General features: G+C 46.8%; 1 pseudogene; it reads left to right on the plus strand.

The window, feature by feature from the left end:
• The first annotated feature begins 5,786 nt into the window (after positions 1-5,786).
• On the plus strand, positions 5,787-6,865 carry LOC123427575 (annotated as a pseudogene).
• Positions 6,866-27,752: the final 20,887 nt, after the last annotated feature.

Below are 27,752 nucleotides of genomic sequence, written 5' to 3' on the forward strand. Positions count from 1 at the left end.
AAACGAAGCAGTATATAGGTAAAATTTTAAAAATATGTAAAGTCGCATGAATTTTTTTTCATGAAACTCACTTTAAGGTATCTAGTAATTTTTAATGAAGTATATCAAAAATATTAATGATGTATAAAAGACTCATCTATGTGGTACATGAGGAGCAGGAGTACGTAGTCCCAAGATTACATAGCCATTTTCCTATATATATATAAGGCAGCAAAATTATAAGTTGCATAATATAAAGCCGTCTTATGAGCTCGACAATAGTTTGGCTTTCAAGGCTTAGGTCTTGCTTCAATGAAGCTGGCATGATAGCCCATGGTTCATACTTGCTCTTTATAAGCCGACTCTCACGTGTCTTAAGCCGATGTTTTAATCTGGATAAGTTTAGGGTCCATATGAATTAACTTATGGAGAGTACACTGGGTCACCTTCTTGGAGTAGTATCTTGCAAACACACATTTCTAACGAGGTTTTGTGATGGAATTAGCTGGGTCAAGAGGGATATTACATGCTAAATCGATGAGTCGGGAGCCCCCAAGTGACCTATGATCAAAGAATAAAGAGTCATACACAATTGTTTGAGATGAAACGATAGATACCCCGAGTTTCGGGAGTGCCAACTTTATTGTATTGCTCAAAAACAAATATAGGTATGTACAATGATCTAGAGACAATGGCTCTAAGTATAATAAGGACGAAGGTGAGAAATAGTGCAAGGCCTGATGGTCTCCTCTTTAATTAGGGTTGTGTGACTTCTGGTGTTCATGTATGTCATCAAGATAAAAAGACCCATTGTTGAGGTTCTTACTGATGACAAACGACCCTTCCCATGGTGGTGAAAGATTATGCATGCCAGTTTGGTATTGAATCAAATAAAGCACTCAGTCACCTTCCAGGGAAGTCTGTCTTTGAATTCTATGGCTATGATAGAGCCATAGGTCATGCTGATAGATAGCTGATCATTCTGTTGCAAGACCACGTTCCTCCTCCAATGCATCGAGATATTCCTGACGAGTTTATTCATTATTAGCTTCGACATAAGCAGCAACTCTAGGGGGTCATGATGGATATCACATGGCAAAACTGCTTCGGCTTGGTAAACCATGAAGAATGGTGTATCGCGTGCGGATCTATTGGTAGTAGTACGTATGCTCCAAAGGACTGCGGGGAGTTCTTTGACCGAACATCAAGGGGTTCGCTCTAGAGGAACCATAAGCCTGGGTTTAATCCCACATAGTATCTCGTGGCTTTTTCACTTAGCTTGTCCATTATAATGTGGATGAGCAACTGAGGCTAAGTCAAGCCGGATATTCTCACAGTGACAGAATTGCTCAATTGCTCCCTTCGATAGGTTGGTGCCATTATCTATGATGATGTTGTGTGGATACCCAAAATGAAAGATCATGTTTTTCAAAAATTTCACCATTGTCTCAATGTCACAATTACTGACTGGCTCTAGATCAACCCACTTGGTGAACTTATCAACCGCCAACAGGAGGTGGGTCTTCTTATAGGAGGATAGCTTGAATGGGCCTACCATGTGTTGCCACCAGATTGCTGATACGTCCAAAACGTATTTATAATTTTTGATGGTTTCATGCTACTTTCATGTTTTTTATAATTTTTTATATTAAGTTTATGATTAATTTGGACTAATCTATTAATAGTTGCAAAAGTGCGCAATGTTCTTGTTTTTACACTTTTATGTGTAGGAACTATCAAAAATAGAAGAGGAAACCTTGTTGGAGTCAAATTGGGACTTTCCTGAAATATGTCTGAAAACTCTTTTTAAAGATTGCCACGTTACAGGTTGAAGACGGCCTCACACGGAAATCTCATACAAGCCATAAGTGTGGGGAATTTTATGTTTATCATTCTAGACAAAAGATTCGGCCCATTTAGAGTTTGGACGCTCCATGAAAGCCCGTTTTACTGGAGGAAAAATATCTGATTACGGGATTACGGGAATCGGTAACGTGATTGAGTCCAACTCTTACCATATTTGATGGATTCGACAAAGAGACGGCTTTGGGACCTCATTAGGGCTGAGAGGGTTCCCTAAGAAGGTTCTAGAGGTGCCCAAGAGCCCTTGGATCAAAGGGGCATCCATCGGAGGGCCAAGGATGATCGTCCCAGCTCATATAACGAGAGGAAAACCGTGGTTTCTCGGCAGCCACCAAAAAACCATGAATTTTGCCTCCCCCATGGCCTCATCTCCGTGGGAGAGAGGCTCATCTACAGAACCAAGAAGCCATGGAGGAAGGGGGCTCAGGGGCGGCGCTCCCCCATGATGGCCGGTCGGCGCAGGAGGAGCCCCCTGCGGCGCCCTGCACCTCATGTGCTGCCCCTTCTCCGTCCTCTCCGCCATGATGCCGCCTTCACCAGCACCTCCATCATCATCTCCTCCATGGCTACAGCGGTCCACTCTCCCACAAACCTCTGTAATCGCCTACGTAAATATGGTGTTTGACGTTATAAATTATTTGCAAATGATCTATTGCCTCTAGGTCATGTTTATGTAATTCCCTTTTGTCATATGATTGATTGTTGAATCTCCATGGATGACTTGAGCTTTATATTGAATTTTTTACAGTACGATAGTGTCCATCATATGTTTATGCGCAAATGGATCACATCATAGGCTTTGTAGTATGTGGAGAAAGTTAGAGGGTGGGCTGCTTGAGTAATAGAAACATGAGCCCCAATCTAGTGATCAAACCATATGGGATAAAGAGGACCTTTTGATCTTAATGCTATGGTTGTGTATTTTTACCTTAATTTATTTTCTAGTATTTACGGATGTTTGCTAGAGTTCCAGTCATAAGTACTTGCAATCATTGGATAGTGAGAGCTTGTTAGGTCTGCCTCTCCCACATAAAAAAGGAATATCAACCTTGTATTTGACTATTTGATCATGGACAATTCCCCCAAAATTACCACCACTTTTATAAACTCATGGTACTGTTAGTTTATGGTTACTTAGTATATTTTGTCGCTGCAGCACTAATATTTACTTTCTTGTATTTATTATCTTGCAAAGCTTTCTCTCATACCCGTATTGTCACTCTAGTTTTATCTTCTACATATTGAAAAATGTTTAGTGTGCGTAGAGTTGTGTCAATGTTTGATAGAGCTTGAGAGAATATTTGTCCCACCTTTAACTCCTCGTTGGGTTCGACGCTCTTACTTATCGAAAAGGCTACACACGACCCCCTATACATGTGGTATATCAAGACCTTTTCTGGCGCCGTTGCTGGGGAGCAATAGCGTGGGGTGAATGTTCTTTTGTGCACTTGTTTGCTTTGTCTCTAAGTAGTTTTACTTTCAGTTTTAAGTTGTTCTATATCTGTTACTTGGATAGGGAATGCAAATTACAAAAAATATTAGTTGTGCTTGTTATCTAAAAACGTTTTTAAAAAGGAAATTGATTGGAAAGATCAGTAATGGTTAATTGGGGGTCGACCTTGAACACTTGTATTCATGCCTATGAAACCAAAAAAATTCTTTCCATGGAAGCTTTTTTAAGTTAAAAACTTCTATATGTTGTGTATATATTGTCCATATTCCTCTGTACCATAAAAATAAAATGTATAGATAACATCTAGTTTGTTTATGATGCAAGTTTGCCAATTTGCTGCCTTGAAACAGATTTCCGTGCTCCACCGTAGAAAATTTTAAATATCACCAGAACGTGATCTTGATCTGAAATGTCTTGAGTGCAAAGTACTGTTTTTACGTTACTTTCATTATTTTTGACTTTTCTGATTTGAGGTGCGTAGATAGGTCTAATAATTCGATCTTTACTGTTTGTTCTGTTTAAATAGATTTCATGTGCTTCACTGTAAAAAAATCGTGATAAATCTCAGAATAGTATTTTGATCTGAAATAGTTTGTGCATAAACCTGAGATTATGATCTATATTTCATTAGTTTTGAGTTTTCCGATTTGAGCTACCTAACTATGTCGTTGAGTGTCATCTTTATAGCCTGTTTAGTTTTGACAAATTTCTTAGTTTATTCAATATTGTACTTGGTGTTATTAGTTTCATTAGTTTTTCGATGGACAACGGAAATTATGAACACCTTAGTATATACAATGGCAAAGGTTCAGTAAATATTATGAAACTTGTCAATACTTTAACATGAGCCGATTTTATTTAATGAGTACTAACCCTACTAATGAGTTTTTGTCAAGTTTTATGTGAATGTAGTATTTAAGATCCAATGAAGATGGTTATACGAGACGAATGGGAAGAGAAAAGCTCAATCTTGGGGACTCCCAAGTGCACCACACTACTAGAAAAAGGGCTATAGATGATATAAATACTAATGGCGCACCACACAAGTAGTGCGCCACTACTATATAGTAGTGGCGCACCATGTGCAGCTGTGCCATTTGTGTGATGGACACTAATGGCGCACCACACACTCGGTGCGACACTACTATATATTTTTTATTTTTTATTTTTTTTGCAAAACTACTAATGGGGCACCAGCAGCTGGTGCGCCATTAGTAACCAGGGTTACTAATGGCGCATCTGTTGGTAGTGCGCCACTACTCTAATTTTTTTTGGTTTTTTTGCAAACTACTAATGGCGCACCACAGCTAGTGCGCCATTAGTAACCAGTGTTACTAATGGCACATCTATTTTTGTTGCGCCACTACTATTTTTTTTGCAGAACTACTAATGGCGCACCACAGAAGGTGCGCCATTAGTAACGATGGTTACTAATGGCGTATATGTAGGTGGTGCGCCATTAGTAACCTGGGACCAGCTAGATATTTTGGACAACCACCTACCACACTCATTTTTTAAATTTCATGGGCACTTTTTGAATTCATGAATATTTTTTCAATATTTCATGATATTTTTCCATATTCAATATGAAAAAATATTGAATATTCATGAGGACACTCGATCTCGATTCCCCTCCATCTCGATCGCTATCCCCCCTCGCCAGATCCCCCTCGCCGCTGAGCACCCCCCGCACCCTCCCCCGCTCCACCGCCGCTGAAAACCCCCCGCACCCTCCCCCTCTCCACCGCCGCCGAGCACCCACCGCACCCTCCCCCGCTCCACCGCCGCCGACGACCCCCCGCACCCTCCCCGACCCGCTCCACCGCCGTCGCCAACCCCCCGCACCCTCCCCCGCTCCACCGCCGCCGACGACCCCCGCACCCTCCCCCGCTCCACCGCCGCCGACGACCCCCCGCACCCTCCCCGCTCCACCGCCGCCGACGACCCCCCGCACCCTCCCCGGGCCGCTCCACCGCCGCCGACGACAAACCGCACCCTCCCCCGATCCACCGCCGCCGACGCCCCCCCGCACCCTCCCCGGGCCACTCCACTGCCGCCGTCGACCCCCCGCACAATCCCCTGTCTCCTCGCTCGGTTCCCCCGAACGGAATCGGCCGAGCGCACCACCCACCCTCTCCCTCCCACCCGAGTGCCATTCCTATCCATTTTTTTATTACTAATGGCGCACCTCTCTGGGATGCGCCATGGTTATCCAAAAAGTAGATTACTAATGGCGCACCTCTCTGGAATGCGCCATTGCTATATAAAAAAACTACTAATGGCGCACTGCATGGGGATGCGCCATTGCTATCAAAAAAATCTAATGGCGCACCCCTCGGGGGTGTGCCATTGCTAACCCGCACTGCTCGGTGGCGGCGGCTTTGGGTCTTCTCAGTAGAGTCACCAACCCACCCAGACCGTGCGTGCTCCGCTCCGCCCTCACGCACGTCACCGCGACCACCTCCTCTCACCCACCGCCGGCGGCGGCGCCATGGAGGTCGGCCGCGAGGAGTTCGCGGTCGGCGTGGTGATCTCCGCGAAGACCACCCTCGGGGAGGAGTTCGAGGGCTAGATCGTCTCCTTCGACCGCCCGAGCAACCTCCTCGTCATCCATATCCTTCCCAAATCCAACCTTTGCTCCCCGCCCCCGTCTCCATGCCGTTTACTTCTGCCTCCTGGTGTATTTTTGTGTGCTGCCTGGTTGCTTTGTTTCCATGACGGCGTAGATCACAGGAGGGCGTGGGCAGGGCAGAGAGGGGCGAGCGGCGGAACGTGAGGGTGCTCAAGGACAACTACATCCAGGAGTTCTCCATCGTCGGAAAGTACGACGACCCGCTCGACCCGGCTGGCTATGTGCTCGACCTCGCCGCCATCCATGCCAGGGAGGAGGCCACGCTCAGGTGCGTCATACTGCATCCCAAACCCTTTTGGTACTACTTTCTAGTCATTGCTAGTTAGGCAGCAGATCCTTATTTATCTTGTTTGTATTTGAGATGCGGTCATGATTCAATTAATGGATTTGCTCACTCCAGCTGTAGATGCTCTAATGTGTTGTGCTTAGTTGAGTCATAGTACTGGTCAATGTGCAGCACCAGATTTGTAAGGATCATGCACACTGATCAGATACTCAGACCTCAGCAGAAAATCTCTCTAGATTTATGTATACCTATGGATACATACTAATTCCTCAAGAAAAAAATGTGTATGCTGCTAAAGCATGTGGTAGGTTCCTGAACTCCTAACATGCAGTGCAGCCGCATCTATCTTCTTCTTTTTGCAAGACAAGGCGCCATGGCCAAGGAATACAAAGAAAGACTGGTCAAACAGTGCAAGGTTCTCTCTCTTGACTCTTGCTGTTACTTGTTGCTGATAATGCCCAGTGATAATTCTGAAGTATGGCTCCTGTCCCTACGATCTTGATACAAGGTAATAATTACTGAAGGTGTAGAAATTTACATGTGATAAGTTTTTAGGTTTTTTCTGCGAAGATAAGTGATTTCGCATGTGACTGCAGAAATTGATGAAGCAGCAGGGAAGGACCGGATCCGGATGGACGTGTACTTTACATGAGATGGAATGGATAGATGCAGATATGAGAGTAGATGGATGGGCATTAAATCGACGACCCGTTCAATGGATAGCTCCAAAACCAAAGTCTCCGTCGGATGTACGGCGTGCGATGGATGTGATCACACGATGGAACAGGAGAACATTTTGCAGTAAAGCTGGAACATTAATCATTAAGGTGTGGTCGTCGAGCCGCTCCGGCGGTGCATGGACAGAGCAAGGGAGATACTTGAGGTGAGCCTACCAATATTTTTGTTGTGGATAGTGTATTTGATTGGTGTGAGTGCTTAATTAGCTACACAGTCTATTATCTGCCAATAATAGTTGCAAATGTTGAAACATTCTCTAGCACTATTGAGTTTTTAATGGCCTCTTCAACTAAAGGAAATTTTTGTAGGACTTCAGTTCTTAACTCATAGAGGTTGTTTGATTTGTAGGATGTTTAACTAGTTTAACTAGTAATGGCACACCACTCACCCAATGCTCCATTACTATATACTTTTTTAACAAAACTACTAATGCCACACCACCTGGGAATGCGCCATTGCTATAAAGAAAGAAAGATTACTAATGGCGCACCCCTAGGATGCGCCATTGCTATCACCCCCGCTAAAATCCCCCGTGTCAGTCCCCGCGTGGCCCCTGTGTCCGTATCGAGCTCGCTCTCCCCCGTATCCCTCCCCTTCTTCTGTTCTCCCTCCCAGCGGCGGCCGCTTCGTCGGCGGCGAGCCTCGTCGGACGCGCTCCTCGACGGCGTCGGGTACCTCCCCGTGCGGCCCATGGGTTAGTCTCCTTCCCTTCTCCTCCCCCCTCCCTCCCTCTCCCGCTCGTCCCCATGGCCCAAGGGGGGGCTATCGACCTAGGATTAGGTGCAGAGCTCCCAGTCGTGCCGACGCCGTTCCCGCGTGCTCGTGCGCTTCCGCCGTCGCCCGGTCACACGCTCACTGCTTCTCGAAGCCAGTCTCAAGCCTGACCTAGGGTTAGGTGCAGATCTCCCCACCGCCGCGCTGCGCCGCCTCTACGACACCTCCAACTACGGCATGCTGCAGCTGAACAACGGCCTCGCCCTCGCGCCCCAGATGGGGTAAACTCCGCCCCTCCCCGCCGCTCCACATATTTGGATCTCATTCTTCAGACTTGTGGTTTTGTTAATGGAACAGAGGGGAGAGCCTGAGCCCTCTTTTTCTCAAGAAGATAACAATATTTAGAACACATGCAACAAGGGTTCATATTTTGGTGTTGGTTGTCATGTGGCAGAAGTACTTTGGATTACATTTTTGATGATGTACTTTGGCACTGGAGATGCATAAATAACATTATTCAGTTTACTTGTGAACGACAGCCAGTGCAAGACTAACAGGACGAACTAGAGATGCATAAATAACATTATTCAGTTTACTTGTGAATGGCAGCCAGTACTTTGGCACTGGAGATGCATAAATAACTTCTTCTCCACCCTAACGATCAGACGGAACTAGACGATCGATACCATGTCTTATTATTCAGGATGAAACAAAAGGAGACAGTTTTATACATAATGATGATTACCTAACTGAAAACTGTAGCCAGTGCAAGACTAAGAGGACATAGTAGTGCAGGTGAACGGCCTGGTAAATCCATTACGACACCTAGATAACCAAAGACATGAAGAAAGACATAACACAAAAATACTGGTTTCAGAAAAGAAAGGGGCATAAATTGCAGTATATATGTATGGAGTAATTCTCTGGCATGGTCTGTCTGTGGCAGTAGGAAAATTGGGGACCACTTCCTGCCGCCGCTTTGGCTCGCACTTTGGTTTCTCTGTTCTGTCTGTTGGGGCGGAGGGGTTCGCCCTCCGAAATTTCAGAGATTATCACAAGCCTGTCTGTCGTGGTTTTGTCACGGCAGATGTCCTCGTGAAAGGACTTAGTACTGGAGCCATCGCACCTTGGTGGCGACTCAAAGGGGTTGAGCAGGAGAGACACGGCGATTTACCTAGGTTCGGCCCCTCGTGACGAGGTAAAGGCCTACGTCCTGCTTTAAGTTGTATTGATGTAGTTTCGATTACAAGGAGGGCGTAACTCGCCATACCTAGCACTCGATGATTTCTAACCTACCCTCTTCTTCCCTGGGACTCGCCTTTATATACAGGTCGAACCCCTTGGGTTTACAAGGGTACTTTCCTTCCTACAAATCGTGACCTCTACGGTCTCTAAGTCGCCATCCTCTAAAGCTTGGAGACCTTCCGTAAATTATAAACCACCATACAACCTTCTTATCCCTCGAATTCCGGGAAGACTGACATAATCCTAACGGATCCTTTGGTATCGTTATCCCAAAATTTTCGGAGCGCCATTATAGCGAATCTTTTTATCATCCGGCGGTTCCCGCTCACGGCGCCTCTATTCCAGCGCCCGCCCTGTTAAATAGGTGGGGGGGACAGGACTGGCGCTTCCCACCTACTAGTCTCGTCAATCTCCTCCCCATTATCACAGTGAGGAAACCTTACTGCCTTCCGAGGGCTCCGCCGCCGACCGCAGTTCCTGTCGTCGCCCGAAAGCTTCGGCGCCGCCCACAGATCTTTGCCGCCATCAAGCTTCATACCGCGGCCGAGCTGCTCGCCGCCATCGACCACCTCGTTGCCGTCGACCACCTTGCTGTTGCCAAGCACTCCGTCGCCGCCGAAGATCTCTGGGCTCGACCAAGACTTTCGTGCTCCTCCAACAGCCTCCATCGCTGTCGACCACTTCCGACCGAAACCATCAGGTTAGGTCACCGCCCATTTAAGAACAGATCCCATCCCTGTTCGAAGTTTCAACATCGCCATGTTCTTGATGCCCTCGTGAATATCTGTTACCTGTCTTTGACTTGCGTGTTTAGAACAATATTTCGTCAAACGAACGATATCACCTTATCCTGGTAGTAAATTGCTGCGTCCAGTCATTTTTCTCATGTTTTTTCGACTGTCCAGTAGATCCATAGTTTACCTGCTCATTGCGTAAAAGCTATTTGTAGTCTTCACACTTCACCGTTTTGAACAAATGTCTCCGACACTTTTAAGACATAACTCTTGTGAATAGCCAAATTCGTAAGTCGCCATAGCAATCCGACCCGGATCTTTATATGGCGAGTCAAAATTTTCCCTTAGTCCATGAACAAATTACTTGGCGAGTCAAATGAACTTATTTCACCCCTTACGGTAGATGTTCAAGGCATTTAAATTCACCCGTACTTTACTCCTTTGTAGCATGGGCAACATCTTCAAAAGTGGCTGGCTCCCTACCAAAGTCGACGACACCATACTAGCAGATTATGTGAAAACGGGCAACTTGGACCCTCAGAATGTTATCGGTTGGCGTACCGGGTTCGGAGAGCATCTCCCCAACCCCAAAGAAGGGGAGATAGTCGTTTTTGTCGAACACCTTGAGTGAGGTTTTAAGCCGCCCGGATCAAAGTTTCTTAGAGACGCCATGGCTTTCATGAACGTCCGCCTCCAGGATCTGGGACCTAACTCGATAGGTAACCTATGCCAGTTCCAAGTGTTCTATGAGGCTTATGTGCGGATGGAACCCTCAGTTCCCTTATTCTGGTACTTTTTCTACTTAAATCGCCAGACGGAATTTCACAATGGTCCCAGCCTGGAACTTGGCGGTGTAAATGTTCAGCGCCGCAGGGATAGCCCGTTTTCCTCACTCGCCATGCCAAGCCATCCCAAAGGCTGGGGCGAGTCTGGGTTCTACTGTCAAGAGACCTCGCCCGCAAGAGAAAACAAGCTTCTGGGCTATAGGAAAGACCGCCTTCCAATAAACTTCAAGCTTCCAGACAAGCTCACCGAAGAGGATGAATCAGATTTTATCCCAGTATTGTCCGAGTTAAGATCTTTGACGAACAACGGCCTTACTGGGGTCGACTTGATTCGCTGCTGGGTCGAATGGCGCATCCTTCCTTTGAGTCGCCGGGACGGGCTAATGTGCGAGTTTGATGGCACCTTAGATCATCCTCAATGTTAGTTCCATACGCCTTTAACGGAAAAGGATATTGTCACCACCATCAAGAAGCTGACCGGCGAGCCTGCTGGAAAATGCAGCCAAGTCGTCCTCAAACCCTTCTGCAAAATTAATCCGGTGCCCAAGGTAAGCGATTTTAACCCGCCCTTTGTCTTTATTTCTTTATGTTTCATTCGAGTTGTGGCCTTTTATAACATATGCCATTCCAGAAGGTGATAAATTTTGGTCCAAGAAACCCAAAAGGCCAACCATGAAGCAAGCTAAGTCGCCCCCAAAGAAAACCAAGGGCAAGGGAAAAGCTGCCGTGGCCGAGCCATCCGAAGCCGATGAATCTCAAGTCGGCGACGCACCTTCAGAGGTAAAAACCTATCCTCTTTTCACTCGCCATCCGCTACTGTTAACTTTGTATTTATGCCTCTGCCTCTCTTGAATAGAATGAAGACAACGAAAGCCACGAGGATTTTGTAGAAGTAATTTCTGTTTCCTCCGATTCATCTCCTTCTCCACCTAAGCCGGCCACGCGAATTTGTGGGAAAGTTCCCTTCTCACATCCAAATGCTTCTTTGGACCCCAATTTTCTATTGAAGAAAGCACAACATACTTCAAATCGGAAGACCCGAAGTCATTCCGGTGATCTGGTGTCCGGCTCACCAGCAAAGAATAAGCGGAAACCAAATGAGGTACCCATGAACAACACTTCCTCATGTTTCTTTGGATCGCATCCGTAACCCGCCTATATATTTGACGTTTAATTCTTGCAGAATTCTCCTCCTACATCTGGCGACTCAGTAATGTCGACACGTCCACCAATGATTCGAGTCCCTGGGTAAGTCCTTTGATAATTTTACTTTGAATCTGAGGATAATGAATTACCAGTTTTTAATGCGCCGTTCCCCTTTTTTAGGGCACACACGAAGAAGAGGAAAATCAGCGGGTCAACTCCTATCATAATTTCAGAGCCCATCAAAGAGTCAGTGCCGATCCAAGATGACCCGGATCAAGACGAGCGTGAGGATCAAATGGATCTTCCTAGCTCGCCCGAGGACACAACGGATGCCCCTAAGCCGCCAAGTCCATTGACAACAGCAGAAGACCCGAATGCTGTGGTTATCACTGGCACCAGCTGCTCTAAACCGGCCACAACGGTTTTGTCAAAGCATCCGCCATCATCCTTTCAAAGCATTCCTGAATTTGGACTCTCCAAGGCTAAGCTTTCTGAATATGATCATCTGGAATTCCAAGAACTCTGCTCTGGTTTTGCGAGTCGCCTGGAGGCGAGTTATGAGATGGAGAAAAGCCTGCTCCTGATGCTAAAAAATAAACATGAGGTAAGCTTTGTTATATATTATATTACTCCCATTAACCCCCAAGGGCTGGGTCATCAGTAAAAAGATGAGCCGGGTCTTCATAACTTAGAAAAACTTTCGACCAGTAAACCCCAAGGGCCGGGTCATCAGTAAAAGATGAGCCGGGTCTTGATAACTTAGAAAAACTTTCGACCAGTAATCCCCAAGGGCCGGGTCATCAGTAAAAAGATGAGTCGGGTCTTGATAACTTAGAATTTATTTTCGACCAGTAACCCCCAAGGGCCGGGTCATTAGTAAAAAGATGAGCCAAGTCTTGATAAATTAGAATTTTTTTCCGACCAGTACCCCCAAGGGCCGGGTCATCAGTAAAAAGATGAGCCCGGTCTTTGTCAACTTAGAAAAACTTTTGACCAGTAACCCCCAAGGGCCGGGTCTTTGTCAATTTAGAAAAACTTACGACCAGTAACCCCAAGGGCCGGGTCATCAGTAAAAAGATGAGCCGGGTCTTGATGATGTATAATTTTATCTGAAAAAATTATACATTAGCCCCCATGTTTCAGGGATATTGCTTGCAATAGTTCTGAGACTTGCCCTTTATCGTTTATTTCCACAGGAAACTCTTATTCAGACTGAATCAACACTTGGCGACTTGAAGAAAAACTTATCTGTTCAGCAAGATGCCCAAACCAAATCGGAGGAAAAATATCAGCTGGTCTTGGCTGAGATGGAAAAGCTAAAGGCCGATTTAAAAAGGGCTCAAGCTGACCAAGATGCTGTGACAAAACGAGCAGAGAAAGCTGAAGCCAAGCTGGCTACTGTGCAACAAGAACTGTCCGGCTTGAAGCGTCATATCTCAAACATGGCGCAAGCCGTCTTTGGTAAAATACTCAAACCTTTGATCTCTTTTTTTAAACCAATAACTCTTATCCTGAGTCGCCAATTATCATGACCCCTTGCACAGGTCCGAGAGCCTCCAACCTTCAGGTTGACTGCGTGCTGATGTTGAAGGCGATTTACACGCTGACAGAGCAGCTGTATACCGGCAGTGTACTAACTGTTAAAGCAGTGATGGGCGCCAAGGAGCCTATAACTTCCATAAAGAAGATGCTTGGCCGCCTATCCATGCTTCCTCCCTAGATTGGCGAGTTGACTTGGTCAGCCGCCCGGAAGGGAGTGCTGACTACCTTAAGTCGCTGCTTGGCGTATGCTCTAGAGATCAACCCGGAAGAAGTAGCGGTAGGCTTTCCTCAACTCAAAGATGACGGGTCAGAATTCGTCGAAGAGGACTATCAGCGTGTCGTCAAGGACTCCCGGCTGGCGGCGACTCAACTTGCTGCAAGTCTGAATTTATCAAAGTATCAGGCTGCTTATGACAACAAGAACAAGAAGGTCAACCCGCCAACCTTTGTGATGACCAGCTTAACTCCACGGGGACCCAAGAACCCTTTTGACTTGGACACACAGCTTGCATCAATCCTGACCGATGAAGATGACTTCGCGGCTCTGGCCAAGTGTAACTGGGTACTGGGCGACTTGCAAATTGAGGTCGGCCAAAGGTCGCAGCAAAATGATCCAAGGGCGCTAGCAGAATAAACTTCATCGATTTGGCCTAAGAGCCATGTAATAGGTCTTTTTTAGGAATCGGTACTGCTTTTTTGATACTTCCGAAAAAAATCTTTATGTCGCCCTTAAGGCGATTTGAAATATTGGATCCGTCATTTGAAAATCCTTTATAATGCTTAATCTGCCATGGGTGAAGTTATTTTGATCATCAACCTGTTTTAAGCTTGAAAAAACATATGTGAAACCAAATAAATGATAACAAATATTTTCAAGATGAATCAGGAAGAAGGTTTGGAAAACCTCGTGGTAATGCCATGAAGGAGAATAAAAAATAGCAATTTCGTCGGCTCATAAGGTCGCGACAGGATGGGCCGAGTCAGAAAGCTCAAGCACACACCCTAAATGATGGTTTCGTCGGCTCATAAGGTCGCGACAGGATGGGGCGAGTCAGAAAGCTCAAGCACGCACCCTAAGATGATGGTTTCGTCGGCTCATAATGTCGCGACAGGATGGGGCGAGTCAGAAAGCTCAAGCACACACCCTAAGATGATGGTTTCGTCGGCTCATAAGGTCGCGACAGGATGGGGCGAGTCAGAAAGCTCAAGCGCCACCCTAAGATGATAATTCTGTCGGCTCATAAGGTCGCAACATGATGACAAAATTGATCTTTAATGAAGAAGCCCCCAAGTCGGGAAGCATTTTAATTTTATTACTTCATAATGAAACTGAAAAACTTACAAAATGCAGAGCTTAAGAGCTCAAGTGTAATAAGGCCGCAAGTGGGCAATATTCCAAGGGCGAGTTGACTCAACCTCCGTGGTTGGCTGGTTAGGCCGAAGATCCACCAGATAATAAGAGCCATTGCGAAGATTCTTGCTGACGACGAACGGTCCTTCCCATGGTGGTGACAACTTATGCATGCCCGCACGATCTTGTATCAACCGAAGAACTAAGTCGCCTTCCTGAAAGGTCCGACTATTAACCCGACGGTTGTGATAACGCCGTAGATCCTGTTGATAGATGGCCGAACGGGCCGCAGCCAGGTCACGTGCCTCTTCTAAGGCGTCAATGGAATCTTGACGGGCCAGCTCATTGTCTCGCTCCACATATGCGGCGACTCTAGGCGAATCATGCCTTATGTCAGTAGGAAGAACGGCTTCTGCTCCGTAGACCAAAAAGAAAGGGGTAAAACCCGTGGACCGGTTCGGGGTGGTCCGGATACTCCACAGCACTGAAGGCAATTCTTCGACCCAACATCCTGGGGTTTTCTCCAGGGGAACCATGAGTCAGGGCTTAATTCCTCGTAAGACCTCCTGATTCGCCCGTTCTGCCTGCCCATTATATTGTGGGTGAGCAACCGTAGAATCATCAAGCCGGATATGCTCTCGACGGCAAAACTGCTGCATCGCCCCTTGGGACAGGTTAGTACCATTATCAGTAATGATACTATGTGGATATCCAAACCGGAAGATCAGCTTCTTCAAGAACTTGACCGCTGTCTCCGCATCGCAATTTCCAATAGGTTCCGCCTCAACCCACTTGGTGAAATTATCAACCGCTACCAGCAAATGGGTGTTCTTATTGGATGACATTTTAAAGGGGCCGACCATGCCAAACCCCCAGACCGCAAAAGGCCAAGTGATAGGAATCATTCCTAATGCTTGAGCTGGCACATGAGCCTGTCGTCCATAACGATGGCATCCCTCACACCGACGAACTATATCCTGTGCATTTGCATGAGCTGTCAGCCAAAAGAAACCATGACGGAAAGCTTTTGACACCAGAGAGCGTGACCCGACATGATGCCCGCAGTCTCCGGAATGAATGTCATTTAAGATTATGCATCCTTCTTCGGAGGAAACGCATCGTTGAAAGACTCCAGAGGCGCTTCGTTTATATAACTCGCCATTGATGATCACCATGGATTTGCTGCGCCGAACGATTTGACGGACCGAAACTTCATGTGTTGGTAACTCGCCCCGGGCGAGATAAGCCAGATAGGGAAGAACCCAATCCGGCGTGACGTGGAGAGCCGCCACGAGCTGAGACTCAGGATCCGGTATTGCCAACTCCTCCTCCGATGGTAAAATTACGGGTGGTTTATGCAAAATATCCAGAAAAACATTGGGAGGAACTGGCTTTCGCTGGGAACCAAGTCGTGAGAGGGCGTCAGCCGCCTCGTTGAGGCGCCGATCAATGTGGTCCACCTGATAACCATGAAAATGACCCGCCACGTTAGACACAGCTCTTCTGTAAGCCGCCACGATGGGGTCCCGAGAATCCCAGGTACCCGAAACTTGCTGCGCCACCAAATCAGAGTCGCCAAAACACCTGACTCGCATTAGATTCATCTCCTTGGCGAGTCGCAAGCCGTGAAGAAAAGCTTCATATTCTGCAGCATTGTTAGGGCATGGAAACATGAGTCGGAGAACATAACTGAATTTATCTCCTTGAGGCGATACCAGTACCACACCAGCACCCGAGCCTTCCAGCTGTCTAGATCCATCAAAATAAATAGTCCAGTAAGTAAGATCCGACCTGTCTTCCGGAGCCTGCAATTCCGTCCAGTCATTGATGAAATCAACTAAAGCCTGAGCCTTGATGGCTGTGCGGGGGGTGTACTGCATGTGATGCGGCCCAAGTTCAATCGCCCACTTGGCAATCCTCCCTGTTGCCTCCCGAATCTGGATGATGTCCCCAAGGGGGGCAGAGCTAACCACTGTGATAGGGTGTTCTTGGAAATAATGCTTAAGTTTCCGACTCGCCATAAACACCCCATACACTAACTTCTGCCAGTGTGGGTACCCTTGCTTGGAAAGGGTTAGCACCTCGCTGATAAAATACACCAGGCGTTGCACTGGGTACTCCTTCCCTTCCTCCTTTCTTTCAACAACCACTGCCACACTTAATGCTTTGGAATTTGCCGCAATATACAGAAGCATGGGCTCCTTTTCAGTCGGGGCGGCCAGGACCGGTGGGTTAACCAATTGTCGTTTCAAAGCTTCGAGCGCCTCGTGTGCCTCATTTGTCCAAACGAACCGGTCAGATTTCTTTAGTAACTGATAAAGAGGAACCGCCTTTTCACCCAGGCGACTTACAAAGCGACTCAGAGCCACAATGCGACCCGCCAGTTGTTGAACTTGAATAACGTTTGCCGGCTTTCCAAGGGACGTAACTGCGTCGATTTTGTTTGGGTTAGCTTCAATGCCACGCTCCAACACCAGGAAGCCCAACAATTTCCCTGCACGAACACCAAAAACACACTTGGTGGTATTCAGCTTCATCTGATATACCCGCAAATTATCAAAAGTTTCTTTGAGATCAGCAATTATTTCAACGGTTGTAGCAAAATTTCGACGCGATGGAGCAATTGTTTCAATGGTTGCAACAAAAACAAAATTTGTAGCAAAAAAATATCTACGTGATCGTAGAAAAAAACGAAGCTGATGGTGCATGGTAGCAAAAGTCAAACGCCGGTTGTAACAAATATCTACATGAATGTGATGCAACTTTTTTAGTGAACGGTTGCAACAAAAAATGATGCCGGTTGTAGCAAAAATTAACACGGTTGTAGCAAAAGTAAAAAAACACCGATTGTAACGAAAGATCCGACGAACTGGACTTGCAACCAAACGTATATGCAACTTTTTTACTGGACAAATATAGCAAAAAAACGCTTGTAGAAAATATGACGTTGGTTGCAACAATTTAGACGAAAAAAATGTTGCATGCCTAATCAGCGGGGCGCACGGGTCGTGTGCGGCCGGACGAACGGTTCGGCCGGCGCACCGGCCAGAAACGTTTCCCTTTGGAGTGCGGACGCTCCAAGAAATCCCATTTTACTGGAGGACAAATATCTGATTATGGGATTATGGGAATCGGTGACGTGATTGAGTCCAACTGTTACCATATTTGATGGATTGGGCCAAGCCACAACTTTGGGACCTCATTAGGGCTGAGAGGGGCCCTAGGAAGGTTCTAGAGGTGCCCAAGAGCCTTTGGATCAAAAGGGTATCTATCGGAGGGCCAAAGATGATCGCCCCAGCTCATATTAGGAGAGGAAAACCCTGATTTCTGGGCAGCCACCAAAAAGCCATCTCCATGGGGGAGGCTCATCTATAGCACCAAGAAGCCATGGGTGAAGGGGGCTAGGGGGTGCCGCTCCCCCATGATGGCCGACCGGCGCAGTAGGAGCCCCCTACGCCGCAGACGGCCGCTGGTGCCGCCCTCCACCTCATATGCTGGCCCTTCTCCATCCTATCCTCCATGATGCCGCCTTCACCAACACCTCCATCATCATCTCCTCCATAGCTACAGCGGTCCACTCTCCCACAAACCACTATAATCCCCTATGTAAACATGGCGTTTGATGTTATAAATTATTTGCAAATGATCTATTGCATCTATGTTATGTTTGTGTAGTTCCCTTTTGTCATATGATTGATTGTTGAATCTCCATGGATGGTTTGGGCTATATATTTAATTTGTTACAGTCCTATGGTGCGAATCCTATGTTTATGTGCGCATGCATCACATCATAGGCTTTGTAGTATGTGGAGAAAGCTAGAGGGTGGGCTGCTTGAGTGACAGAAACATGAGCCCCAATCTAGTGATCAAAGCATATGGGATAAAGAAGACCTTTTTTATCTTAATGCTATGGTTGGGTATTTTTACCTTAATGTATCTTCTAGTATTTATGGATATTTTCTAGAGTTCCAATCATAAGTACTTGCAGTCATTGGATAGTGAGAGCTTGTTAGCTTTGACTCTTCCACATAAAAGAGGAATATCAACCTTTGTATTTGACTATTTGATCATGGACAATTACACCACAATTACCACCACTTTTCCGCACTCATGGTACTATTATTTTATGGTTACTTAGGATGTGTTTGGTTGGAGAACCAACTGTCATGGAATGGAATGGTTCCATTCTAGAGGAACGGGTCGGTTCCGTTCCTGTGTTTGGTACGAGCAAAAAAGTGGAACGGGATGGTTCCGTTCGAGTGTTTGGTTGGGAGGCATGGAATGAAAAATGGAAGGGAGAGGGCCGGCGGCGACGCAGCAGAGAGGAAGGGAGAGGGTCGGCGGCGCGGAGCAGGTGCAGAGAGGGAGGGGGTGGGCGGCGCGGCGTGGTAGCAGAGAGGGAGGGGGCCGGCGGCGCGGTGCGGCAGCAGAGAGGGAGGGGGCCGGCGGCGCGGCGACGCAGCAGAGAGGGAGGGAGAGGGCCGGCGGCATAGCGCGGCAGTAGAGAGGGAGGGGGCCGGCGGTGCGGCACGGCAGCAGAGAGGGAGGGGGCCGGCGGCGTGGCGCGGAAGCAGAGAGGGAGGGGGCTGGCGGTGCGGCGATGTAGCAGAGAGGGAGGGAGAGGGCCGGCGGTGCAGCGCGGCAGCAGAGAGGGAGGGGGCCGGCGGCGCGACGCGATAGCAGAGAGGGAGGGGGCCAGCGGCGCGGCGACGCAGCAGAGAGGGAGGGAGGGCGCGGCGACGCAGCTTGGGAAGGAGGAGACGAGTTGCACGAGACGAGCCGTTCCGTGTGATTCCGTCAATTTCGTTGTACTAGCACGTTCCGGATCTGAGTGGAATATTCCCTAAAGTGGAATGAGTGGGTTTTGTTCTAGTTGGTAAACCAAACACAGGAACGAGGACTAGGAACGGGTCCAACCCGTGACATTCCAGCCCATGACAGCAACCAAACACACCCTTAGTATATTTTATCGCTGCACCACTAACATTTACTTTCTTCTATTTATTATGTTGCAAAGCTTTCTCTCATACCCGTATTGTCACTCTAGTTTTATCTCCTGGATATTGCAAAATGTTTAGTGTGCGTAGAGTTGTGTCAATGGTTGATAGAAGTTTAGAGAATATTTATCCCAGCTTTAGCTCCTCGTTGGGTTCAACACTCTTAATTTTCGAAAAGGCTACACACGATCCCTATACTTGTGTGATATCAATTGCACATGGCCAAGTGATCGGAATCATCGATAATTCTTGAGTCGGTACATGAGCCTAGCGTGCAAACTTGTAGCAACCATCACACCTCCTCACAATGTCCTGGGAATATATTGAGTTGTAAGGGAGTAAAAACTGTGACGAAATTCTTGGACACTACGGATCTTAAGCCGACATGATGGCCGCAATCACCTGCGTGTATTTCATAAAGAACGTCATGTCCTTCTTTAGGGGAAACAGAATGTTGACACATGCCTATAATAGTCTGTCGGTGTAACTCGCCATTGACAATAGTCATGGACTTGGAATGTGTGATATTCTGTCGAGCAATGATTTGCTCATCTAGGAGATCACCATGAGTCAAATACGCCAGGTACGGAACGGTCCAATCAGGAATAGCATGAAGAGCAACCAACAGTTGTTCTTCCAGGTCAAGAATAGTGATAGCTTCCTGTGATGGAAACTTGATATAAGGATTTTGAAGGACTTCGAGGAACACATTGGGAGGAACCGGCTTATGCTGGGAGCCTAAGCATGACAACGAATTAGTAGCCTCGTTGAGGCGGCGATCAATATGATCAACCTTGTAACCTTGAAAATGACTTACGATGACAATGACCGTGCGCTGCTAAGACGCTTGAGAGGGTCCTTTGAGTCCCAAGTTCTACAAACTCGTTAAGCAACTAAGTCTATGTCACCCAAGTATTTGACCCGACTTAAATTGATTTCCTTAGCCATGCACAACTCATAGAGGAGGACATGATATTCAGGTGCATTGTTAGTACAAGGGAACATGAGCCGTAAAACATAACAAAATTTGTCACCTTGTGGATAAGTTAGGATAACTCCATCAATCGACCCTTCGAGTTACCTAGAGACATGAAAATGTATTATCCAATATGTGTTATTTGGCTTCTCCTCGGGTACTCGTAATTCAGTCCAATCATTGATGAAGTCCACCAACACCTGGGATTTGATAGTTGTCCGAGGAACATACATCACATGACGTGGTCCAAGCTCGATTGCCCACTGAGCAACCTGGCAAGTAGCCTTCCAGTTCCGGATAATGCATCCGAGAGGAACTAAACTGACCACTGTAAGTGGGTGCTCTTGAAAATAGTGATTCAATTTACTACTAGCCATAAAGACACCAAATACCAGCTTGTGCCAATTTGGATATCTTTGTTTGGACACGCTCAAAAATTTGCTGATATAATAGACTCGCTGTTGGACTTGGTATTTCTGTGTGACCTCCTTTCATTCCGCAACAATTGCTGCACTTACCGCCTTATTATTAGTGGCAATGTATAGGAACATAGGCTCTTTGTCAAGCAGAGTTGTCACTCCCGACTTATAGCATGCACTAAGCTCCATGATTGCGATTACATCATGTTTCAGATTTTATTTAAACCTGAAATGGGGATAACAAACCTGAGCACTATTTGAATTCAAATAGGTTCACCTAAAAATGATTTTAAATGAACCAAAATGGCTCTCCAAAAATGTTCCTCATCTCTCCAAAAATGTGGGAACATCAACCAATGGTGAAGCATATTTTACCATGCCATTTTGTTTATTGAAATAAACTAATAAAAATTTGAACTGGGGTTACAAAATATTATAAATAAGTGTATAGCTATGATAAATTTGAAACTTAGTTAGGGCCTTTGGAATATTTCATTTAGTGCCGAGAAAAAGTTTCATGTTTTTATAATAAGTTTTAGTGTCTAAACTAAAACTAATAAAACTACTAAAAATAGAAAACAGAACAAATAAATAAAAGAGAGGAAGGAAGATCCTTACCTGAGGCCCACGAGGGGTTTAGCCCGGCAGCCCAGCTACTAGTCAAGCCCAACCTCCCGCCAGGACGATTGTGCCGGGAGGTCGCGCTGCGCTAGCACACGTCCGACAACCTCCTACATGTCTGCTTGCTGCTGGAGGCTGCTAAGAGCTCTAGCGCCATGCCTTGCCCTGTGCCCCTCTTTTCCTTTCATCTGTCCTCATCCTCTCTTCCCCTCTCACTCAGTTATTCACGCCCGAGCACCACCGCAGCTGCACCACCGTCATTGCATAGCCCCGGCCACGTCTAGCAATAGTCATCGTGTCCCACCCGGATCACCTTGAGGCCGTCGTACTCTCCTCTGAGGTATGGAAGCATGTACGCCCCATGGAGACACAAACACTTCATCGTCTACCTCGGAGCTAGTCGGACGTCTCCGGTCGATTTGCCGGATACAACGCGCCCCCGTCCGCGCCACCAGCACCAAGAGCTCCGCGGTGAGCTTCTGCTTTCCTCCCACTGTCCTCTACATCGTGCGTGTGCCCAAGCTAGGAACCCCTGTCGTGCCCGAGGAACCGCCACCACTGGCCATATCATCGTCGTTGTTCTGCTTAGCCTACGTCACACCTAAGCACGCAAACGAGCTCACCAAGGACCTAGGAGACCGCAACAAGTCCCGCCTTGATACTCCGTCCACCACATTGCTCCAGCCGCCACGAGCAAGCTCGCCGCCATCAACTCTGGTCACCCCTCGCCTCCCTGCGAGTCCCACGCGATGTGGGCGAGCAGGAGCTACGCCCCAGTGGCCTCACTCGCTGCTCCCGTAGCTTCGAATTGTGGAATACCTCGGCCTACCGAGAAGGATCTCGGGACGCATGGGCTATGGAGAAGACCCGCTTTACTCATCTAGATCCCAAGCACATGGCCCAAGTTGGACCAGCGGGGGCAGATGGTAAGGAGGTTACTCTACAACTGGTGTACGATCAAGTGATGCGTGTTGCACGTCTATCGTAGGAGGACTACACGTTAGATGTTATAAAAGATCAACTAGAACAATCGCCAATATGTAATGATATTTGTGTGTTAAGGAACTTCCCTCCATATTTTGAAAATTCTGTCTTTAAGCAGCCATCGGCTTCTACCTTCCCTCTTATCAACTCGATAGTGTTTCGTACTTTATAACCCACGAAGGTAGGAATTAATTTCCGATAACTAGGCAATCTGGCCAAGTGGTACTAACGGAAAAATTCTATACATGCGGATTATGTTATACTACAATGAGACATAAGAAACATCTTCTAGAAAAATAGTTCCTCAATGGGTTCCTTTTTCCGGGTTGCTACATGGTTTTTACTTTGTATGGTTGTTTCTCCGTGCAACACGGGGACCGATTTTATGTTGTGGAATTGCCAAGTAGATGTGCATCATACTAAACGATCAAGTTCTATCTCAAGAAGCACTAGCTTTTGGCTTTACCGGCCTGAAGTACATATCAGGGTGAACCGGTCATAACAGTTGCAGCGGTGCTCCCTTTAGCCCCTAGGCGAATATATCGGGAACATAGAGAGTAAGCACTGGAGCGAGGCAACCCATCATTGCTAAAATCTTAAGTCCAATTGATGTGTAAAATTCAAAGAGTCGATGCTTTAAGTCAAGATGTATACATGAACAAGTAGGTATGACAAATATATTGAATAATTCTTTAGGAAGCCCCTAGTTACTACATGATCATTCCGTTTAACACGGGTACTTTGATAAAAGACCGAGGTCGTTCGATTGAGCTGAACATGACCCAAAAACAACTAATGACACATATAGGTGAAAGATAAAAAAAATGTGGCGGAAATGTGAAAAAGGAAGAGATGGAAAAGGGATCATGACAGTGGTCTAGCCGTAAAAACACCGAAGGCGAGCTGCGTTCCATGGGTTTGGCTCGAGGGGATTGTCTTTCGAATTGCGTAGGCTATAAGCTCCTCTAGTTAATATTTCATCAATTATTAAAGAGCCCTCCCACTTTGGCTGGTGTTTATGCTTCTCCTTCTCGGGAGGCGTAGGACGAGTTCTCGCATGTTATATGCCTTTGCCTGAACTTCATACTCTAATAGCGCCGAGCTTGCTATTGATAGAAAGCAGATTGGGACAGAATTATGTCGTGCTTGCCTTCCAGTGCATCTAAGTCATCTTAATGATGTAAATCGGCCACTTCTTACTCATACATACGCACCCAAGGTGCGTCGTGTATAATGTCACAGGGGATGGCTACTTCAGCCATGTACACCATAAAAAGAGGGTGTACCCTGTGGAATGGTTTGGGGTGGTGCACAAGAGCCATAGGACAAAGTCTAGCTCCTCCACCCATTGGTAATCAAAGTCATGAAGGGAGCGTAATAACCGAGGTTTAATACCTCAGATAATGAGCCATTGGCTCTTTTGACTTGTCCATTGGTCTACGGGTAGTATACGGAAGAATAATCGAGTGTAATGCCCAAGTTCGCGCACCAGTCTTTTACCTCCTGGACAGTCAAATTGGATTCATTGTCTATTGTTATGCTATGTGGAACACCATAACGGTGTATGACACTCGAGATAAATTCGATTACTGGCTTAGCTTTGGTCGAGCTCACCGACTTTGCTTCAATCCATTTGGTGAATTTGTCCACCATAACTAGGAGGTATTTCTTTTTGTTGGTCCCCCCTTTAAGTGGGCCGACCATATCTAGAACCCTGACCGTGAAGGGCCATGTGATCGGAATTGTCCGAAGAGCTGTAGGGGCTAAGTGGCTTTGGTTTGCAAAGAGTTGACACCCCGTACAACGTTGAACGAGTGCATGGGTGTCCTCTCGGGCTGTCAGTCAGAAGAAGCTAGCTCGAAAACCCTTGGATGGGCGTCCTCTCGGGCTGCTACGTGGTGACCGACCATGCCGGCGTGTACCTCGTCCGAAATATGCCTTCCCTCCTCCTCGGATATGCACCCCTGGAGTACTCTTGTGGTGCTCTTCTTATATAGCTCGACCTCATGGACTTTGTAAACCTTTTATCATACATCGAGACTCGGTTTGATCGTCTGGGGGATCCGTTCATACTAGATAAGCAAGGAAAGGTTTGTTCCATGGCACGATTATGTACATGACCTCATGGGCCGACGACGTTTCTTCAATTGAAGATCCGCCGATGACTTGCTCGTCGTGCTTGGTCGCTGGGGGTTCCACCTGGTCTTCTCCATTGGCTCTTGTGTGGACCATCTCGTCTTGCCATACTACGGATGGCTTGAACAGCCATTCTAAAAATACATTGTTGGGGACAGGGTCACACTTTGCAATAAGAGGACGAGAACGTCCACAGCTTGGTTGTTGTCTCTGGAGACGTGGTGGAACTCTACCCCTTCAAATCATGCTGATATTTTGAGGACAGCGTTCCTATAAGCCATCATTTTCAGATTGTTTTCATCAAATTCGCCGTTAATTCATGAGATGGAGAGATTAGAGTCTCCTATACCTTGATCCGTTATATACCCATTGAGGCTTCCATATGAAGAACCTGTAATAGCGCTTCGTATTCCGCTGCATTGTTTGTGTCAGCGTACATGATCTGTAGCACGTACCGAAAATCATCCCCGGTACGGGATGTGAGTATCACTCCAGTCCCCAGAGCGGCGAGAGTTATGGATCCTTTAAAGTACATGGTGCAATGAGTATAAGTGTTGTACTCTCTCAAAAGTTCAGCCTCGGTCCATTCAGCCACGAAGTCGGCCGGGACTTGAGATTTGATGGCCCATCGTGGGTTCTAGGTGATTTCGAATGGCAGGATCTCGATGGTCAATTTTGCTATTTGGCCAGTAGCATTCTTATTCTTTATAACATCGTTCAACGGAACTTCCGAAGTCACACTGACTGCACACTCTTGGAAATAGTGCCGAAGCTTCTGTGATGCCATAAACACTGTGTAGGCGGTCTTTGGGTACCTGGTTTTCCATGGGGTGAGTACTTCGGATACATAATAGACATGCCTTTGAATTCGTAGTTGTTGTCCCTCGGCTTCTCATTCTATGACCAGTACCATTCTGACGACTTGATTGGTGGCCGATATGTATAGCAACATCGTGTCCCCTATGAAGGGTGTTGCTAGTATGGGGTTGTTGGCTAATATCTCCTTGATGTCCTCCAGAGCCGTTGTGGCCTTGTCAGTCCACTTCAAGTCTTTGGTTTTATTCAGTAATCGATACAGTGGGAGGACCTTCTTGCCTAAACGATATTTAATTCGGCATAGGGCCGCCATGCAGCCTGCCAGCTTTTGAACGTGATGTAGCTCTGATGGTGTCACGAGTTGTGACTTTGCTCGTATTTTTCCCGGATTGGCTTCGGTTCCTCTTTACGACACGATAAATCCGAGGAGTTTGCCGACGGGGACTCCGAAGACACATATATCCCGATTAAGCATAATATCTTATGCGGTAAGTTGGCAAATGTCTCCCTGAGGTCATCCACCAACTGGTTGACATGCCTTGTCTTAACGACCACATCGACACATATGCCTCTACCGTTTTTCTGGTTTGTTTCCCCAAGCAAGTCTGGATCATGCGCTGGTAAGTGGCACCCGTATTTTTTAGCCTGAATGGCATTTTGTTAAAGCTGAATGGCCCGTACGGTGTTACAAAATCGGTTGCTGCCTGATCGGATTCCTTCATCTTGATCTGATGGTATCCGGAGTAGGCATCAAGGAAACACAAGGAATCATGTCCAACTGTAGCGTCGATAATTTGGTTTGTTCGGGGTAATAGAAAAAGATCCTGAGGGCAGGCTTTGTTTATGTATTTTAAATCGACAAATATCCGGCAAGATTTATCCTTCTTTTGTACCATGACCAGTTTCGCCAACCAGTCAGGGTATTTAATGTCCGTGATTAACACGACTTCTAGTAGCTTGGCAAGCTCCTCGTACATTGTCTGGCATTTAGGTTTGGAAAATCGGCGCAAGCCGTGTTTGATAAGTTTGGAACCAACGAATATGTTCAGGCCGGCATGTCTGATGGATGCCAGGCAAATATGTCCCAATTTTCATGTAGAAAGGTGCATAGTGCTTCGTCGATTTTGTGCTCCAGTTGTGCCCCGATTGATGTTGTTTTATTGGGATCCGTCGGGTGTTCCTGGAATTTGACGATTTTGTAAGCCCGTTTGATAGATGTGGACTTGGGCCGCTTGCCGAAGATCATGTCATCTTTGTCCACCACGGCCCGTAGTGCCGTGAGTCCTCCGCGACAAAGGTCTCTGCTAGCACCTCCAAGGCGAGGGATGTTGTTTTGTTTTCAGCTCGGAGTTCTCTTTTGGGTTCATTGTTTACTGTGATCACTCTGTTTGGCCCTGGAATTTTGAGTTTCATGTACCCGTAGTGTGGTATGGCCTGGAATCGCATGAAGGCTTCACATCAGAACATTGTGTGATAGCCACTATGGAATGAAACGATATGAAAGAGCAGCTCTTAGGATCGGTAGTTATTGGGTGTACTAAATACTATGTCGAGCGCTACTCATGCGGTGCAGCGGGCCTCTCTCCCGGGGACAATACCCCGGAAGGTGGTTGTGCTCGGCCCAATTCAAGATCGGTCGAACTACATTGTTTCAAGTGTGTGCTCGTAAATGAGGTTGAGGCTCACGCGCCCTTACATCAATACTTTGTTGAGTCTGAAGCCGTCGAATATGGGGTTCAGGACTAGGGCAAGAGGTACCCGGTATGTGTTGGCATCGGTCCGTCGCCCTGGTCGAAGGTGATAGGTGTGTTTGACCATGGGTCTGCCGCTGTTAGATGGTGTATTTGAAGGAGCTCCTGATAGGCCCTCTTTCCCTGATTTTTTTAGGTGAACGTCTCATAGATCATTAAGATTTCTTTGGTTGTATCCGGTGGTGCAACTAGCCGATGCTCCAAGGGTGTTGCATTGAGGAGGTCTCTCCTATTCTTGCGACCTGCCTGAGGACCCAACATGTTCTACGGCTATGGTGGAGCTTAATTCACGTGAGGCGGAATGTATGGGGCTTGGCTCGTCCTGTAGTACATCAAGGACTGATTTAACCCGTGTCCAAGTTCTTTTCCCTAAGTTTCCGGTCGTGACCGGCCACATGACCGAGGGTGTGCGTCTTGTCTGGATTTGTTTGGCGAGGCGAGGCTAGGGTCGGGATTTTCTGAATTTGCAAAGTACTTTCCATGGCATAGTATTTAAGAACTAGGCTCGACAACTCGGTGAAGGATTGAATCGGGCGACTGGAGAGGGCATTAAGGATACCCTCATTGTGGCAATGCTGCTGGAA

Source organism: Hordeum vulgare, chromosome 2H, assembly GCF_904849725.1.
Source record: "Hordeum vulgare subsp. vulgare chromosome 2H, MorexV3_pseudomolecules_assembly, whole genome shotgun sequence".
NCBI lineage: Eukaryota > Viridiplantae > Streptophyta > Magnoliopsida > Poales > Poaceae > Hordeum > Hordeum vulgare.